This window comes from Lactuca virosa, chromosome 7, assembly GCF_052849685.1.
Source record: "Lactuca virosa cultivar CGN04683 chromosome 7, Lactuca_virosa_CGN04683_v6, whole genome shotgun sequence".
Taxonomy (NCBI): Eukaryota; Viridiplantae; Streptophyta; class Magnoliopsida; order Asterales; family Asteraceae; genus Lactuca; species Lactuca virosa.
Window position 1 is genome coordinate 191,967,107 of NC_136432.1, and position 10,341 is coordinate 191,977,447.

At 33.1% G+C, this 10,341-nt stretch overlaps 1 pseudogene; it reads left to right on the plus strand.

Annotated features, from left to right (window-relative positions):
* Window positions 1-2,811: 2,811 nt before the first annotated feature.
* LOC145127410 (auxin response factor 11-like) lies at window positions 2,812-10,341 on the plus strand (annotated as a pseudogene).

Sequence of the window (10,341 nt, forward strand, 5' to 3'; positions counted from 1 at the left end):
CCTGACAATGGTTAACTAGAAATTTCCAGGAGATCCATGAAGCGCTAGAATTTTCTGGTGATGATGAAGGGGGACATTTGTTTGGAATTTTTTCAGTGAAATTTTCTATTGATGGCAGAGAACTTGTAGCTAGAAGCAATGATGATTCAATCTCTGTTTATGATGTTGAAGCAAACAGACTTTCCCTTCAAATTCAAGCACATACGGTAATAGTAATACCCTTTTTTAGCAAAATTTTGATTCTACAATCAGGTTGTTTCAAAGTGCTTATGTTTTTTTACTCAAGTTCATGTGCCTATTCCTTTTAAACATGTACCCATTACATGTTGACCCATTTTCTTTTGTAATTTCTCTTTTATTTATTATGTATTAAAGCCTAAATACTTGTACATCTACATGGTATGAATTGTATAGATTATTAGAGTAACATATGTTGTTACATGATGCAGTCAAATGTAAACAATGTGTGCTTTGATGATGAAGCCAGCCATCTAATATATTCTGGGAGTGATGATAATACGTGTAAGGTAATAAGAAACGGTTGTTTGTAGTTAGAAATCCTTATTTTTTTATAAATGGATGGGGAAATAGTGATATTAGAAGTATTTATTTATATATAGGTTTGGGAAGATGCTAAAGGAAAACCTGCTTGAATCCTGATGGGGCATCTAGACAGCCGTAGAGATGGTCGTTATTTCATTTCAAATGGAAAGGATTAGACTATCAAACTTTCACAGATGATGAAGATGATCGTACAACTGCAGATTTAGTGAAAGGATGAAACACCTTTTATATGAGGTATATAATATATTGACTGTTTTTTATGGTGATTCTCTATAAAAATATTGATTTAGGATTATGGTTTGGTTGCATGTTGTGTAAGTCCCGGTTAGGGTTGCTGGAGGTTTATTGTTTCTATTGCAGAATCTGACACTAAAGATTTCAGTTTTCATGATCAAAAAACCACTACGGAATCAGACAAGCCGGTTGAAGAAGTTGATCGGGTTCCCCTTGCAGAAGCTGACACTCAAGATTTCATTTTCCACGATCAGAAAATCACTCCGGAATCAGACAAGCCGGATGAAGTAGTTGACCAAGTGTCGACTGAAGAATCTAACACTAGAGATTTAAGTATCCATGATCAGAAAAATACTATAGAATCACACAATCCAGTTGTAATCAGACGTCCAATGTAGAATCCGACACTAAAGTTTTCAGTTTCCATGATCCCAAAACCAATCTAGAATCAAAGAATCCAATCATAGAAGTTAACCAGGGATCTACTGGAGAGTATGACACAAAAGATTTCAGTTTCCCTAATCACAAAACCACTCCGGAATCACAGAATCCAATTGGAAATCAGGCGTCCATATTTATCAGAAAAAACCACCGGGGTCCACAAAGCACGATCTTCATCACAACTTTTTGCAATGAGTTTATGGCAAAGTCACATCATCTTTACTTCAATCTGTAAGCTTTCAAATGGGAAATTACAAAGGTTGTAATTAGAGAAGATTCTGATATGAAAATAGGTTATTACAGATCATCACTCTGTGCATATCTTTTATCAGGATGAAAATAGATTTTGAGTAGAATCTTTTGTTTTGCTCATATTCTAACCATCATACTTATCTCAGTTGCAGTCAAACGACAAGCTTTTGGGGCCAATTCAGTTGCTGAGGCCTTTTCTGAATTCAAACACCTTCTTCCAATAACAGATAGGAATCCTTATCCCTCTGAATGAACTAAACATGTTATTTCTCTCTTTATTTCTTCCACCCTTATTTGTATTATTAAATAAATGAAAATAAGATCTTTAATCTTTTTCTCCTGATTCATCCATGACTCTTAACAGGCTGCAGCAACTACAACAACTACAGCTGCTTTGGCCAAGAAATATGGTGCTGACATACGGTTTTAGTTATGATGAAGAAGCGACTTACTTTGAAGATGGTGTTACATCTGCCAAACGAAATCAGTTGGAAGAGGAGTTGATTCAAGTAAGATCTTGTTCAGTTGTGTTGCGTGTTCTGAGTGTCCAATTTGCCGTGCAAAGATTGCTGATAGAATTTTTGCTTTCACATCTTGATATTTTCACTTTACTCCCCTCCCTCCAAGGTATTATTTATATACCAAAACCAACTATTGCTTTCTGTTTCTGATGATGAGATAATCTGTCTAATATTTATATGGTTTCTTTTATGCAGATTTGTGATAATATTCACCTCAACCTCAACCTCACATGTTGCATGGTTATATTTTGTGTTGTTTAGTAGGTGTCATTCTTTAATTGGTCAAGCTGTATGTAAACTTCTACTACTACTAAAGTTACCAATTCTTACTAATCATGTGTGATTTTCAGAGGAAAGGAAGGAGACTGATCTAGATCTTATATGAGGAAGTATGAATATAATGTGGAGAATTTAATGATTCTGGAGGTTTATGTTTATAGAGATTTATGTAATACAGGAATTTGAGTTGCTTATATGAGGAAGTATGAATATAATGTGGAGAATTTAATGGTTTTGAAGGTGAAACTTCTTCACCTATTTATTTTTTTGATAATTTTCAGGGCTATGATAATTTTGTTGAATATTATTCTTCGAGTTTTTGTTTGAATATGTTATTGACGTGTTCATGGGACAATAAGAATACAATTTCAAAATCAAAGTTGGACTCTGATAATGTGTCGGAAGAAGTATTTACCTTCAATGATTTTTTTTTATATTGATATATTGTTTTCTATTATAATCTATTATGTTGAAAGTGTTATATTCTATGTGGATCTGTTGTTTGATTCGATTATGAGCAATGGAAGATCTGCTATATAAGGAGCTATGGAAGGCATGTGCGGGTCCACTAGTATATGTTCCAAGAGATGGAGAAAGAGTTTTCTACTTTTCTCAAGGCCACATGGAGCAAGTAAGTATAATAAATTGTTAATTTCCTTCAAAGTCTCTCATATCGTTTATATTTTCAACATTCTTTTGTCCTTCAACTTCTATTCTTCTTCTTAAATCTTGATTATATACTGTTTTTGCTCAGTTAGAGGAATCCAACAATCAGTAAATCAATCAGAGTATTCCTCACTTCAATCTCAAATCAAAGATTCGCTGTTGTATTGTTTATACTCAGCTTTTGGTAAGTATGTACACATGTTGTTCTTACAGTGTGTTATTTGGATTATGAAGTTTTAGAATCTATATTTTATTACCATTACAAGCTAAACAAGATACAGACGAAGTTTATGCTCAAATCACTCTACTTCCAGAAGCAGATGTAAGAGTTCACATCTTAAATTCTTTACAATTTATAACCTTTTTTAACTGTTTTCTTTTCTAATAATGAATAGCAAAGTGATCCTACTAGTCTTTATAAATGCATTGATGACCATCCAAAGGCAAGTATCCACTCTTTCTATAAAGTCTTAACAGCTTCAGATACAAACACTCATGGTGGTTTTTCAGTGCTCAGAAAACATGCAAATGAATGCCTACCTACATTGGTAATTTCACTCTCTTTCTTTACTTCTAGTTTCATATGTTTTCAACAATTTAATGTTCTAATTTTTTTGAAGTATTTTTTGTTCAGGACATGTCTCAGCCTACTCCTACTCAAGAACTTGTAGCTAAAGATCTTCATGGGATTGAGTGGCGATTTAAGCATATATTTAGAGGTCATTCATTATGCTCTCATGTTTATACTTTATATGTTAGTATAGAACATATATATTTGTGTCTTTATTAAAAAATTAAAAGTAAGATCTTTTTTTGGTTGACCAGGTCAACCGCGAAGGCATTTGCTTACAACAGGATGGAGTACTTTTGTTATTGCTAAAAGATTGGTGGATGGGGATTCATTTGTATTCCTTAGGTATTAATTGGAATGTTTAAATGTTTTTCAAACATCTAAAAGACTAACATACCCTTTTCTTTGTTTTACTATGTGATCATTTAAATGTAATTATAGGGGCAAAAATGGGGAATTACGTGTTTGGAGTTAAACGTGTTGGTCAACAACATAACTCCATGTCATCTTCAGTGATTTCAAGCAGAATAATGCACCTTGGTGTTCTTGCTATAGAAAAAGGGGGAGTCACTCCATCTGTTTATTCATGAAAGGAACCGGTGGCAAACCAATGATATGGAGGATTTTTTTTGACCTGATATCTAAAACAAGAAGGTGTCCCTTAATACCAATGTAACATCAGGTTATATAGTTAGGGAAAACCTCTTAATAACAATGTACAATCAGATCCCCTTAATATCAATGTATTACAATTTTTTGACATGATGTTATTGGATGAACTTGGTTGTTTTGGTATATCTTTTTTCTATATTTTTGTATTACGCGTAAATGAATATTATAAAGGCACGTCGTAAATGCATATTGTAAATGGTTGCTGAAGTTTATGACACGCAAATGTGTGTCATCTTCATTTATGACAGGGACTATAATTATACGCAATGCGTGTCATCAATGCGCGTCATAAGGTCACGACATGCAAACGCATGTCGTCTTCCTTTATGACAGGGCCTTCCTTGATACGCATTGTGTGTCGTAAATGTGTGTCGTAACTGTGCGTCGTAAATGCGTGACGTAAATAGACGACACACAAAAGCGTGTCGTCTTTCGTTATGACATAACATTCCTTGACACGCACTTGCGTTTCGTCTGAGCGTTTTACGACACGCATTGTGTGTCGTAAAAGCCTATTTTTCTAGTAGTGAATTCTGATAATCTTGTTGTTTCCCATACAACTAGCCCACTATTTTTGCCATGTATCATCGTCAAGATCAAATTAGTTTATTATTAAATGATTTTCTTTTAAGTGTTTCCAGGAAATCTAGTAAAAAAGTTACAAAAATGTCTTATGAGTTTTAGAGATCTGTGAAGTTTTAATGAATTCATTTCCTTTCATCAAAGTAAAGCCAATTTCAACTTTAAGATCCGTAGCAAGTCAAGCTTGAACTGCAAAACCAACATCCCACTCTTGACTCCCAAAACTCTATTTCTAAAATTTTAACCATCAAATCTTGAAATTAATAATAAAAATTATGGTTTTTATGATGGGTTTTGTAAGACTTGCATTTTCATTCCTTCTTCAAATACCCAGAGATAATTTGAAATTCGGGCAAGATGCTTTTTGAAACAAACACTATTGGATCCTCAACCCAACATGCAAGCATACACAATGCCTACACAAAGGTGAAATATTAAGCACCTGTCTTTTTCAATCCTGCTTTCTACTTGTGTCTAAATGCAAAATGTTAGGCAATATAGTTTTAATTATTTGTGTATCATAGTATCGTACTTTCATTTTTGTTTGACAATTTTTTCCTTAAAAATAAAGCATTGTAGTTTGAAATATGTATGGAACTATAGTAATGCACTTTCAATTTTTTTTCTTATTAGGGCATTATACTTCGAAGAATCTACCCAAATATTGATAGAAAATATGATATTATAATAAAAAAAAATAATGAAAGTATGTTGATATGTAGTAGATTGTGCTTCAATAAGTCACGAGCCTGTTGTTGAAGCTGCAAACAAGGTAGTCATTTCCTCAGCCTTTTATCAATCGTTGTTTGTTATATATATGTATATATATATATATATATATATATATATATATATATATATATATATATATATATATATTACTTCTATGGCTTTACACAAATTTCACACGCTTTAAGAAACTTGGGAATCACACATGTGACATCAGTCATATCATTATTCGTTGATTATGTAGCTACTTGCCTCGCTAACAATTGCTCACTAACCCGGCAGCGAGAAGAAATAGAAAGAGAAAGGGAAGACAAATAGATATGATTGGCGCAGAGAGTTTTTCTCTGGGAGGAAGAAAGACACAGAATTTACAATTTGGCATTTTTGATCCCTTGATTTTGACCTTATGACAGATTCGACCCTACTTTACAATTTCTTTTACAATATAAATTTTCAGAATTAGCACAAAACCCCCTGAAAAATCTTATTGTAAGTTTTTAAATTTAATATCAAATGTTTGTGTTTTAGAAAATATAATTTATTTGGTATTAATTATTTGTGGTTTAAAAAAATATAATTTATTTAATATTAATTGTTTGTGTTTTAAAAAATATATATTTTAATTAAATTTGAAAAAGAAAAAAAATTTGGAGTGCTAGGAGTGTTACCACTCCCTACCAAATGCTAAGAATAAGGTTCTAAGAGAAAAAATGACATGGCACCTAAAAAGATGATGTGGCAAGGTGTTAGGAGTGTTACCACTCTCCGTAACCTTATAGGAATCAGTTGGAAGTGATATTAGTCAAGCAAGGGTGAATTTTTCCTAGGTGAAAACGTTGGTTACTCTTTTTTCCTCATAGTCTCTCCCTCCCTCCCTCCCTCTCTCTCTCTCTTTCTCTCTCTCTCTCTCTCTCTCTCTCTCTCTCTCTCTCTCTATATATATATATATATATATATATATATATATATATATATATATATTATTTACCTAATTTTAACATCTTGATTTTTTATAAAGAGGAGAAAAGGTATAAAAGACAGCAATGTTGATACAATCAGGAAGCAAGTGAAAGTTTTCTTGGAATCTAGTCTCCCTACTATCGAATATTACAACTTTAAAACGGATGTATGATATTTGATATTTAAGAATCGATATTTGATATTTAAGGGTCAAATGTGTAACTTTCTAAAAATTCACTGAACGTGCTTTCAGATTGATACTGCTAAGCCTGCTGGAGAAGGTGTTGATCCAGTTTAGGCCCTTTTCACCCTATTGGTTGAATATATAAAATAACATATGATCCCTCTAATACTATATATTCCCAATCGGACCGATGTATAGAATTTACTACAATATATATATATATATATATATATATATATATATATATATATATATATATATATATATATATATATAGAGGTTCAGGTTCATTTGAGACCATGCTAATTTTGTGAGACCGTGAGACCAAATCTAAAATTAATTTTAAAATGCAAAATAAAAGGAAAAATCCAAAAATTCTTTGTTTAATTATTATTTTCGGAACTTTATTTACCTTAAAGAAATAAAAAAAATATAAAAAAATAAAAAAAATTACCGTTTTTTTTTAAATACGTGAAATATTCTAATATAATATTACACTGTACATATTCTAATATGGTTTTTAGAATGTTTAGAATATTCTACTAGATTTGTCAGATATGTAGAATATTCTAAATATTCTACTAAAATATGTAAAAAATGTATTTTTTTTGTATATATTTTTTTATTTTTTTTGGTATTTTTTTTATTTTTTTTTTGGAAAATATATATTCCGAAAATAATATTGGAAAAAAAAATTTCGAAAATTTTCAATTATTTTGCATTTTAAAAATGATTTTGTTTTATCTAATAAATGAGTGGCTAGGATTGCGTCTCACGGTCTCATAAAATTAGGTTGTCTCACATGAACCTAACCCTATATATATATATATATATATATATATATATATATATATATATATATATATATATATAACAAGAGTTATAAAATAAATTTTATGTCTTGCAGGTTGATATTATCTCAGTTACTTACTCTAAAATCTTTCGTCTGGTGTTTAATGAGGTAACAAAAATTCTAGTAAAATTACAATAAAAATTGGCATTTTTATTTGTGTAATTAACAGGGAATTGCTAGTATTTGTTCTATACAAGGTTATTCAAGATAACATGAAGTTTGGGGAAGAAGTTCAACTACAATAAAGTTTAAAGTTTTTTTGTTACCTTTGTTTAGTTAAATTTTATATTTAGTGGCTATGTGTTTTGGCATTTAAAGTTATTTGGCATTGATATAGAATAATGAAATTTTTATTATTTTCCATGGATTATAATTTAATTAGCTTTTTTTTTATATTATAGCTTGAAAAATGTAGTTCTATTAGTTGTATAATTCTAGAATCTCCATCGGTATTTAATGACATAAAATATGTGCCACAAAAAACTTTTATTGTAATGTGGAACTTAAAAAAGTGCAACTAAACCAACATGAATTCTAAAATTGTATTACTATTCACCGATACAAAATATATGCAACAAAAAACTTATTTTCTATTGTAGCAAATAAAGAAGTGCCATTAAAGTCCTAAAATGCTGCAACATCATAACCGAAATGTACCACTAAAGGGTTTTAGTAGGAGCGTTTCTAGTGGCACTTTTTATTGGTCCCACTCATTCTCCTAGCAGTCATTATTGGCATTTTTTAGAGTTTTTAGTGGCACTTTTTGTGTGCCACTAAATGACATATTTTTTGTAATGTTGGAATGCTAAGAGATCAGTGATATATTTGGTGATAAGTCTCTAGGATGTTTTGGCAGATGGTTGTGCACCTGAGCTGTTGTGGGAGTTTGAGTGTCGCATAGGGTTTTGTATTAACCATGGTTATGCTGATGGTAAACGTCGGTTAGTCACGACTTGACAGGAAGTCAAATGTATATTTGAGAACATTTATGCGGTTTCCAAATTTAGGTTGGGTTGGAATTCTTGATCGAAATGTTTTGAGTGTTGATATGCAGTTTATGAGTGTTCCTGATCAGGGACTTGGGGTAAGAATGACGAGTGGATGATCGTCAGCCATTATGTATGTCTCTAGAGTTAGACTGTTGGACTCCTAATTTTGTGTAGTACATTGATGGACATGGTTAAAAGATACAGTTATGGAAGTTCCCGTTTAAGTGGCTTCGGTATGAGCTGGCTCTTAAAATTTGGAAAAAGAGGTAGTTATTGCAACTGAGTGTTCTAAATATCTGGGTGGTTTGATGGCATCCGTTGGGTTACGGATGGCCTCTCGAGTTCGATATGGATGTATTGATTATGTGAAGTGGTTGGAGGTAGCATATGGATTGTGTTAGTGCGGTCAAAATTATAACCACGTCATATTTCAAGGGCGAAATCTAATTTAATTGGGGGAGAATTATAACACCCAGTTTCTGAAGCAAATCGGCTTAGGGTATCAAGGAGTCAAGGGCATGACTTTTGGGAAAAATGGGTGTCACGCATGACCATCAGGAGGTTGTGACGTGACACGTGGAAATGAGCGTCACGATGTGACATTATGATCCTCACGTTGTGAGGCTGGTTGCAGCCAAGCCCATGAATTGTAGGGTTTTCTCCATATTAAAGGAACTTGTCTTATAACCTAGGGTATCTTCTTTAGCCTCCCTTCATTTTAAACAAAACCCTGGCCCCATCCTTGAGTTCTTGAGCATTTGGTGGTGTTTTGGTGACTTGAAGAAGAAGCGATCATCTTTGGAGCATAGATCCAACTTGCAACGTTCATTTGCATCTTCTAGCAACATTTATGGATCTTTATGAGTAACAAAGATTCAAGCTTTATGAGTTCTTGTTGCTAGATCTATGGTTTTATGCATGATTATCCATGGTTAGATGAGTTAGAGTGTTGGGACACCATAAAGTTAGCAACTTTATGGGTCCTTCGAGTCCCTTGGTGATTATATGTGGTGGATCTGAAGTTTGTGTGACGTTTGAGCTCATGCTTGAGGTTTTGACCTCATTTTCTTCATAAATGCCCTAACTTGAACTCAAGTCTTGCATTGGACATGCAAGACCTTAAAGCATCAATTTTTATGGCTTTTGGGGTGTTAGGACGCCTTCTGGAGGATGCGGATTAGTGGCATAATGGATTAAGGGGCTTTACTCATCAAAATGTCATTCAGAAAGTTCTCACGACGTGATGTTATGCATGTGATGTCGTGAGGATCGAAGGACCGTAATTATTTTGTCTTTTAGCGGCTTACAATGTGACCAATACATTTTCATGTTGTGAGAGGCAGTTGGCCTGTTAACCTTTGACTTTGTGCACAGTTTGATTTTGAGTCAAACTTGAAGGAGTTGGGCTGTTGATTACTGTTCTACCATGTTTTTTGTGTTAGAAGGTTCGTGGGAGCAAGCAGTGTAGAAAAGGAAGAGCGTCGCAGTGTTTCTGTGTTCTTCGATTCAGGTGATTTTTCCTCACTATACCCGTGGGTCAAAGGCACCAATGTCGGCCCACTAGATTTGGTTATGTATCCTTTTGTATAGGATATTTCTACGATGTAGTGAGTTGTTCGATATATTTATATCCTTATGTGGTAGGATGCAATAGTAGTGGTACGTTGGTTAGAGTATCAATAGGTGAGTTATCATTTGGTTGTGGCTCTAGAGCAGGATCATCTATTCGGGTGGTTATCTCACCTCTGGTTGCTTATGGTTGTGCATTCCATGGAGATTTGATGGTAGCAAAGCAGTGTGTTGTGAGGGGTCTAGTGGGCGGTAGTGAGTTGTATGATTGGTAG